General features: G+C 42.5%; 1 non-coding gene across 1 annotated transcript; it reads right to left on the bottom strand.

Moving 5' to 3' along the window:
- Positions 1 to 289: 289 nt before the first annotated feature.
- LOC115932208 (U6 spliceosomal RNA) lies at positions 290 to 393 on the bottom strand. Its single transcript, XR_004068525.1, has one exon. It is a non-coding gene; the product is annotated as a U6 spliceosomal RNA (small nuclear RNA).
- Positions 394 to 8,400: the final 8,007 nt, after the last annotated feature.

Below are 8,400 nucleotides of genomic sequence, written 5' to 3'. Positions count from 1 at the left end.
ACACCCGGCCAACAATGCAAACTTCTTTTAAAAATTTGTTTTTAAATTTTGTGTGGGTACATAATAGGTGTATGTATTTATGAGGTACATGAGATGTTTTGATACAGGCATGCAATGTGAAATAAGCACATCATGGAGAATGGGGTGTCTATCCCCTCAAGCATTTATCTTTGTGTTGCAAACAATCTAATTACACTCTAAGTTATTTTAAAATGTATAATTAAGTTATTATTGACTATAGTCACCCTTTTGTGCTATCAAATAGTAGGTCTTATTCTAACTGTTTTTTAAAAATGTGGAACACTTCACGAATTTGTGTGTCATCCTTGTGCAGGGGCCTCCCTAACCTCTCTGTTGTTCCAATTTTAGTATATGTGTTGCTTAAGTGAGCACTAGAATGCAAACTTCTTAAGAATAGAGGTTTTTATTTGTGTATTAACTAATTTCCCTAGCACCTAGAAGAGTGTCTGGTATAAAGTAGCTGCTCCAATCAATATTGAATGAATGAATTGGAAATGTTAAGTTAGTTCACTCTTGTTCCCCATAAGGAAAAGAGGCATGGAAAGGCACAATAACTTGCTCAAGCTAAAGCCATATCTCCTTACCAGGTAAGTGGGTTTTAAAAAAATTTAAATAAAACGATGCTTAATCACAGTTCCTTTATGTGATTTGGTACTAATGTGTATTATGGACTTAACTGTATTATCTCTATGAAAAGGGGTGGGGGAAGCAAAAGGGAAGAAGCTGATATATATTGAGTCCTTACTATATGCCGGGTATTTTGTTTTATTTTATTTTATTTTATTTTATTTATTTATTTATTTATTTATTTGAGACAGAGTCTTGCTTTGTCGCCTGGTCTGGAGTGCGGTTGCCCTATCTCGGCTCACTACAACTTCGCCTCCCGGGTTCAAGTGATTCTTGTGCCTCAGCCAGCTGAGTAGCTGGGACTAGGCGCGTGCCACCACTCCCGGCTAACTTTTTATATTTTTAGTAGAGACGGGGTTTCGCCATTTTGGCCAGGCTAGTCTCGAACTCCTGACCTCAGGTAGTCCGCTCGTCTTGGCCTCCCAAAGTGCTAGGATTATAGGCGTGAGCCACCGCGCCAGGCCAGTCTTATTTAATTGTCATAAATGATATCCTATGATAGTCCAGTAACCTTACTAGATTTTACAGATGAGGGAACTGAGGCTTAAGGAACCTAAATCACTTCCCAGAGGGTCACACAGCTAGTAAGTGACTGAACTGGGTTTTGAACCCAGGCCCGATTAACTCCATTTGGCCCTCTTTTACCTTAAGGCACAGGAAAATTTTGGATTTGTGGTCTGGGTTGCTTTAAGATTCCCAGATCAGACTACTCTTGAAAATGGTCTGATTTGAACTACTCAAGTAGAGTTACAAAAATTGTTTACCTTAAGACAGCCCCATGGAGCAGTGGGGTTGTGTCTGTAGCGCTCTTGAGTAAAAAAAAATTCTGTGTTGCACATACTCCCACTCAGTTGTATCGTATATAATTCACATTTCAGACTTTCTTTTTAACCAGGGATCCAGAACAACTATAGAAAGGTGATTATGTAACATACTTGTACAGTACAGCCACTTCTGTGTTTGGTGATATTCTTTTTTTTTTTTTTTTTCTGAGATGGAGTCTTATTCTGTCACCCAGGCTGGAGTACAGTGGTGTGATGTCGGCTCACTACAACCTCTGCCTCCTGGATTCAAGCAATTCTCTACCTCAGCCTCCCGAGTAGCTGTGATTACGGGTGCCCACCATCATGCCTGGCTAATTTTTTGTATTTTTAGTAGAGATGGGGTTTCACCATCTTGGCCAGGCTGGTCTTGAACTCCTGACCTCATGATCCACCTGCCTCAGCCTCCCAGAGTGCTGGGATTACAGGCGTGAGCCACTGCGCTCGGCTGGTAGTACTGTTAAGCGCTAAGAGCACAAACAAAAACTATGTCTAAAATGTAGGGCAGGTAGAGCAGGTGAGGACTAAACCCAGTTGAAATCAGCGGTTTCAGTAGTAAGTGGGCAGATCATAATTACCTGTGTTGCTCAGAGACCTAAGCTGAGAGTGGGGGTGGGGAAAGGTCACACCCATTATCTTTGGAGAAATGATGAGAGTAAATAACCCATAGTTTCCAGTTTATTCCAGAAGCATTCTCTCCAGAGTCACAATGTTGAAGTGGGTTTTGAGTTAGACCTTGTTACCCCAGATCATCCAAGGTTGACATAGTTTCCTTAGATACCACAGCCATTCATTATGAATGCTGTTAGCTTCCTCTTAGGTAGCTTTATGTAGCCTACCTTAGAAAGGAGGGTGGGATCTGGGAGGGGAGAGGAGGGAATAGCGAAAGTAGCAGAGAAACAAAGGACTAATTAGGAGGTTCCTCAGTCATTTGGGAGTAGATCTTTTTCATTAGCTGATCACTGAGATCAAGGATGGAGGTGGTGATCCAGGAGGAGGAGGAGTTGTAGTAATCAGAAGCAGAATAGCATAACTTGGCAGTCAGTGGTGGTCCAAGGACCAGCAGCATCTGATAGCTTGTTAGATATATATATATATAAACTTTTTTTTTTTTTTTGAGAGAGTCTCGCTCTGTCGCCCAGGCTGGAGTGCAGTGGTGCGATCTTGGCTCACTGCAACCTCTACCTCCCGGGTTGAAGCGATTCTCGTGCCTCAGCCTCCTGAGTAGCTGTGACCACAGGTGCATGCCACCACACCCGGCTACTTTTTGTATTTTTAATAGAGATGGGGTTTTATCATGTTGACCAGACTGGTCTCGAACTGCTGACCTCAGATGATCCACCCGCCTCGGCATCCCAAAGTGTTGGGATTACAGGCGTGAGCCACTGTGCCTGGCCTGAATCAATTTTAATTTTATCAAGATTCCCAGGTGATTTTTTTTTTCTTGAGGCAGAGTCTTACTCTGTCACCCAGCCTGGAGTGCAGTGGTGTGATGATAGCTCACTGCAGCCTCAATCTCCCCGGGCTCAGGTGATCCTCCCACCTCAGCCTCCCAAATAGCTGGGACTACAGGCTCGTGCCACCATGCCCGGCTAATTCTTGTTTTGTTTTTTTTTTTTGTCCGAGGCAGAGTCTTGTTCTGTCACCCAGGCTGAAGTGCAGTGGCGTGATCTTGGCTCACTGCAACCTCTGCCTCCCGGGTTCAAGCAATTCTCCTGCCTCAGCCTCCTGAGTAGCTGGGGATTATAGGTGCATGCTACCATGCCTAGCTAATTTTTTTTGTATTTTTAGTGGAGATGGGGTTTCACTGTGTTGGCCAGGCTGGTCTCAAACTGGCTGGTCTCGAACTCCTGACCTCATGATCCGCCTGCCTTGGCCTCTCAAAGTGCTGGGATTACAGGCGTGAGCTACTGCGCCCGACCAATTCTTGTATTTTTTTTTTTTTTTTTTTGTAGAGATGGGGCTTTGCCATGTTGCCCAGGCTGGTCTCAAGCTCCTGAGCTCAAGCGATCCGCCCACCTTGGCCTCCCAGAGTGCTAGGATTACAGGCATGAGCCACCATGCCAGGCCCCCAGGTGGTTCTTTAATTCGATTCTGTGCCCGTTAAAGTTTGAGAAGCACCAAGTTTGTGATTAGGTGGTTAGTGCAAGGGGCTTTGGAGTTGGACAGACCTGGGATTGAAACCTGGTTTGGCCACTTACTACCTGTGTGACTTTAGATAAATTATTTGAACTCTCTGTGACAGTTTCTCATATGTGTAATAGGGGAACTCTCTATTTCATAGGGTTGTTGGGGAGAGTAAATGACATGGTGCATTTTGCAACTGACACTATCTTAGATTTAATGAAATTTAGTAATGTCTGTATCATATTAAGCACTGAGTCTAGCACAGCCTAGCATACTCAATAAGTGTTATTACTAATAATTAAATTAGGCAAATTTACAGGAATAAAGAGGCTTTCTCCTCTTCCTCTTTTTCTCTTTATCTCTCAATGAGTACATTTGTCTGCAGTTTTATAAAGCTGTATTGTGTGTGTACACTCTTTGGTGTTTTGCCTAGCATTATTTAATGGTAGTTATAGCAGCAGCATTAACACATCTTGTACTTATTAATGTGCCAGGCATAATTTTTATGTACTTTATGCGTATATTATTTCATTCAGTCCTTAGAGCAACCATGTGAAATAAATATTATTATCTCCATTTTCAGATGAAGAAACAGAACAAACAGGTTAAATGACTTGCCTGAGATCACATAGCCAGTCAGTGGCAGAATCAGGATTTGAGCTGAGACACTCTAATTCCAGCATCTGTGCTCTATTTTCATGTATTGCTATTGCTCTCAAACTTATGTGGTGTGATGGAAATCAGGAAACTTTGATTGGATACTTGATTCTGCCACTAATTTATTTGTGACCTTGGTCAAGTCACTTGTCATCTTTGGGCCTATTTCCTTATTATAAAAATGGAGGGATTATCAAACTCAAAAGCAATTAAACAAAAAAAGACAAAAAATGAAAAAAGAGTAAAACACAAAAACGGAGGGATTAGATGAGATTTGTAAAGTCTCTTCAGTGATTCATTCAACATATAGTGATTTCAAGCAAAGATTGGAAGAAAATTTTATCTAGGGAATTGGTTCAAAAGTACTTGTTCAAGCAGGTTGGTGTCATTAAGAGCAAGGGGTTTGAATCTTGACTCAGCCACTTCCTGGCTATATGACCTTGGGCAACTTACTTTACCTTTCTAAACATTGATTTCCTCATTAGTAGTGGGGAGAATAGTTCTTACCTTGCAGGGATATTGTGAGGTTTGAATAAGATAATACGTATTAGCACGTAGCATATGTGAAACATACAGTGGATACTCAATATCCGTGAGTTGTCTTTTCTTCCTTCCATTCATTCAGGAGATGCTTAGGGAAGCAGATATACCAGATTCAAAAGGATTTAGACCCTCGCTTGGTCCTTATGTTCTTTTCCATAATGGTATTCTCACCTTTGGGAAATGAGAATTAGTAGAGAAGGAAGTGTGCATATAGCCAGGTCCTGTCTGTTTTTAAATAATCCATCTTCTTGATTTTAGATTAAAATTTCTTTTTACAATATATAATTTAGGCCGGTAATCCCAGCACTTTGGGAGGCCTAGGTGGGCGAATCGCCTGAGGTCAGGAGTTGAAGACCGGCCTGGCCAACATTAGTGAAACCCCGTCTTTACTAAAAATACAAAAATTAGCTGGGCGTGGTGGCATGCACCTGTAATCCCAGCTACTTGGAAGGCTGAGGCAGGAGAATAGCTTTAGCCCGGGAGGCGGAGGTTCCAGTGAGCTGAGATTGCGTCACTGCACTCCATCCTGGGCGACAGTGCAAGACTCTGTCTCAAACAAAACAAAGCAAACAACAGCAAAAACATATAATTTATGACAGGATAAATGCCATTTTTTTTGACCAGCTGGGCAACATAGTGAGACCCTGTCTCATAGTAATAACAATAACGAAGTACCACAAACTGGGTGGCTTAAACAACAGATATTTATTGTCTTACAGTTCTGGAGGCGAGAAGTCTGAAATCAAGTTGTCAGCAGAGTTGATTCCTTGTGAAGGCTGTGAGGGAGAACCTGTTCCATGCATCTCTTCTAGTTTCTGGTTGCCTCAGATGTTCCTTGGCTTGTAAATGATGTTCTCTCACCGCCTTCACATCTGTATATGTCTGTCTGTGTTCAAATGTCCCCTTTTTATAACACTAGTTATATTGGGTTAGAGCCTTTTCGAATGACCTCCTCTTAAGTTGATCATTTGTAAAGACCCTATTTCCAGATAAAGTCACATTCACAGTCCCTGGGGTTAGGACATCTTTCTGGGGGATACAGTTCATCCTATAACAAATGGTTTAGGGCCGAGCACGGTGGTTCATGCCTGTAATCCCAGCACTTTGGGAGGCCAAGGCAGGTGGATCACCTGAGGTCAGTTCGAGACCAGCCTGGCCAACGTGGTGAAACCCTGACTCTACTAAAAATACAAAAAAATTAGCTGGGCGTGGTGGTGGGTGCCTGTAATCCCAGTTACTTGGGAGGCTGAGGCAGGAGAATCACTTGAGCTCGGGAGGCAGAGATTGCGGTGAGCCAAGATTGTGCCACTGCAGTCCAGCCTGGGCAACAGAGCAAGACTCTGTCTCCAAAAAAAAAAAAACACAAAAAACAAACAAAAAAGTCAAAACAAATGGTTTAGTCACTTTGTAACCTAGACAGAGGAGTGAACATATATGAAATTAACTTTCTTTGGTCTTTTAAGATTTATTACTAAGATTTAACTAGAGTTAAAACTTTCCTTGTCCTGTTGGCCGGGTGCCTTGGCTCAAGCCTGTAATCCCAGCCCTTTGGGAGGGTGAGGCAGGTGGATCACCTGAGGTTGGGAATTTGAGACCAACATGGCGAAACCCCGACTCTACTAAAAATAACAGAGTAGCTGGGCATGGTAGTACACGCCTGTAATCCCAGCTACTTGGGAGGCTGAGGCAGGAGAATTGCTTGAGCCCAGGAGGCAGTGATTGCAGTGAGCTGAGATCACGTCACTGCACGCCAGCCTGACAACAGAGCGAGAGACTCTATCTCAAGAAGAAAATAAAAGCTCTTCTTGTCCTGCTAATTCTGCATTTTGATTTTTGGCAGCATTTGGGAAAGAGCTGAGGTGGACCTGGTGTGTAGCGTTGGTGGGAGTTCCTTCGTTTTCTGGGCTGAATGATTTAATAATAATATAATAGTGGCTTTCATTAATTTCTTACTATGTGCCAGGAATGGACTGTGTTAAGCACTTTATATACATTAATCCACTTAATTCTCATGATAACCCTGTGAAATAGATTATCCCATTTTGCAGAGGAGAAAAGTGGGTCTCAGCCAGTGAAATAACTTGCTCAAGTTCTCTCACCCAGTAAATGGTAGAGCAGTCATTTATGTGTAGCTCTGTTGGACTTCAGAACTCCAGCTCTTAACTCAGTATATACTTTTCCTTCACTTCCTTGAATAGAACTGTCTGGCTTGAATCTCCTTTTCTCTAAAAACTCCTAGTTCTGGAATGGTGCCAACTTAAGGGGTCAGGGAAATGACCTTTACTTGTGTTCCTTTGAGCTGTTACTGTTTTCATTGGGAAAGAGAATGTGAAGTCAGTTGACATTTCTTACCTACTGGTTGCAGTCTTGCCATGGGGCCCTAGTCAGATGTGAGATGTTGTAAGTTACTTAAAAAAAAAAAATGTCCTAGTGATTAAGAGGAAAAAACATAGGCCTGCTATGTTTATGTAACTCTCTTTTGTATTATTACAAAATTAAACATGTTCACTGTAATACATTTAAGCAGAAATTACAAAGAAAAAAGTAAAAATTCTCTTTTCTAGTCTTTATTTTCTCCACCTAGGCCCACTGGTCAGGGTAACCACTGTTCAAGCTTCGGTTTGTATCCTTACAGGTTTTTTCTTGCCAGGCTTGCTTTGGAACTGCACCTTTACATCCTTTATTCCTTTAGGTTGGTTGTGTCTCTTCTTGACTCATGAGCCTTACCTCTTATTTATTTTTATTACCATACATCTGGCTTACATTTTTATTTTTTATTTTTTTTTTAGAGACAGGGTCTTGCTACATTGCCCAGGCTAGTGTGCAGTGGCTGTTCACAGGCACCATCATAGCACAGTGCAGCCTCAAACTCCTGGTCTTAAGCAGTGCCCCCTGAGTAGCTGAGACTACAGGACTGCACCACTGCACTGGGCTGCCTTACTTTTGAGTCTCCCTTTGATACTTAAGAGTTCTGCCATAGGGCCAGGCCCGGTGGCTCACGCCTGTAATCCCAGCACTTTGGGATGCTGATGGATCACAAGGTCAGGAGATCAAGACCATTCTGGCTAGCACGGTGAAACCTCGTCTGTACTAAAAATACAAAAAATTAGCCAGGCGTGGTGGCGGGCACCTGTAGTCCTAGCTACTCGGGAGGCTGAGGCAGGAGAATGGCGTGAACCCAGGAGGTGGAGCTTGCAGTGAGCCGAGATCACGCCGCTGCTCTCCAGCCTGGGTGACAGGGTGAGACTCCGTCTCAAAAAAAAAAAAAAGATTTCTGCTATTGCACCCTTTTCTGTAGTCTTTCCCTCACCTCCTGGTAAAATTTTACTTATCTTTGAAGCTCAGTTCAAGTCCTCCCTTTTACATTAATCCACTGGAAAGCTAACCCATGATAACTCATTCTGCCTCATAACTCATAGCATTAATTTCTACCACTCATTTGCCAGTTGACCATGAAATGCTGTGTATCGTCACTTGTATCTTATTATTTGTTATTTAACTTATCACACATTTGCCCAGTTAGATTGTGCTGCTTGGGCTCATGGTGATTTATTCTTTCTAGTCCCAATTTTGCCTAACACAATGTCCTACCTTTAGCAAGTAC

Source organism: Gorilla gorilla, chromosome 1 (genome assembly GCF_029281585.2).
Source record: "Gorilla gorilla gorilla isolate KB3781 chromosome 1, NHGRI_mGorGor1-v2.1_pri, whole genome shotgun sequence".
NCBI classification, from domain to species: domain Eukaryota; kingdom Metazoa; phylum Chordata; class Mammalia; order Primates; family Hominidae; genus Gorilla; species Gorilla gorilla.
Note: the sequence above shows the minus strand (reverse complement) of the source record. Positions and strands in the feature narration are given on the sequence as shown.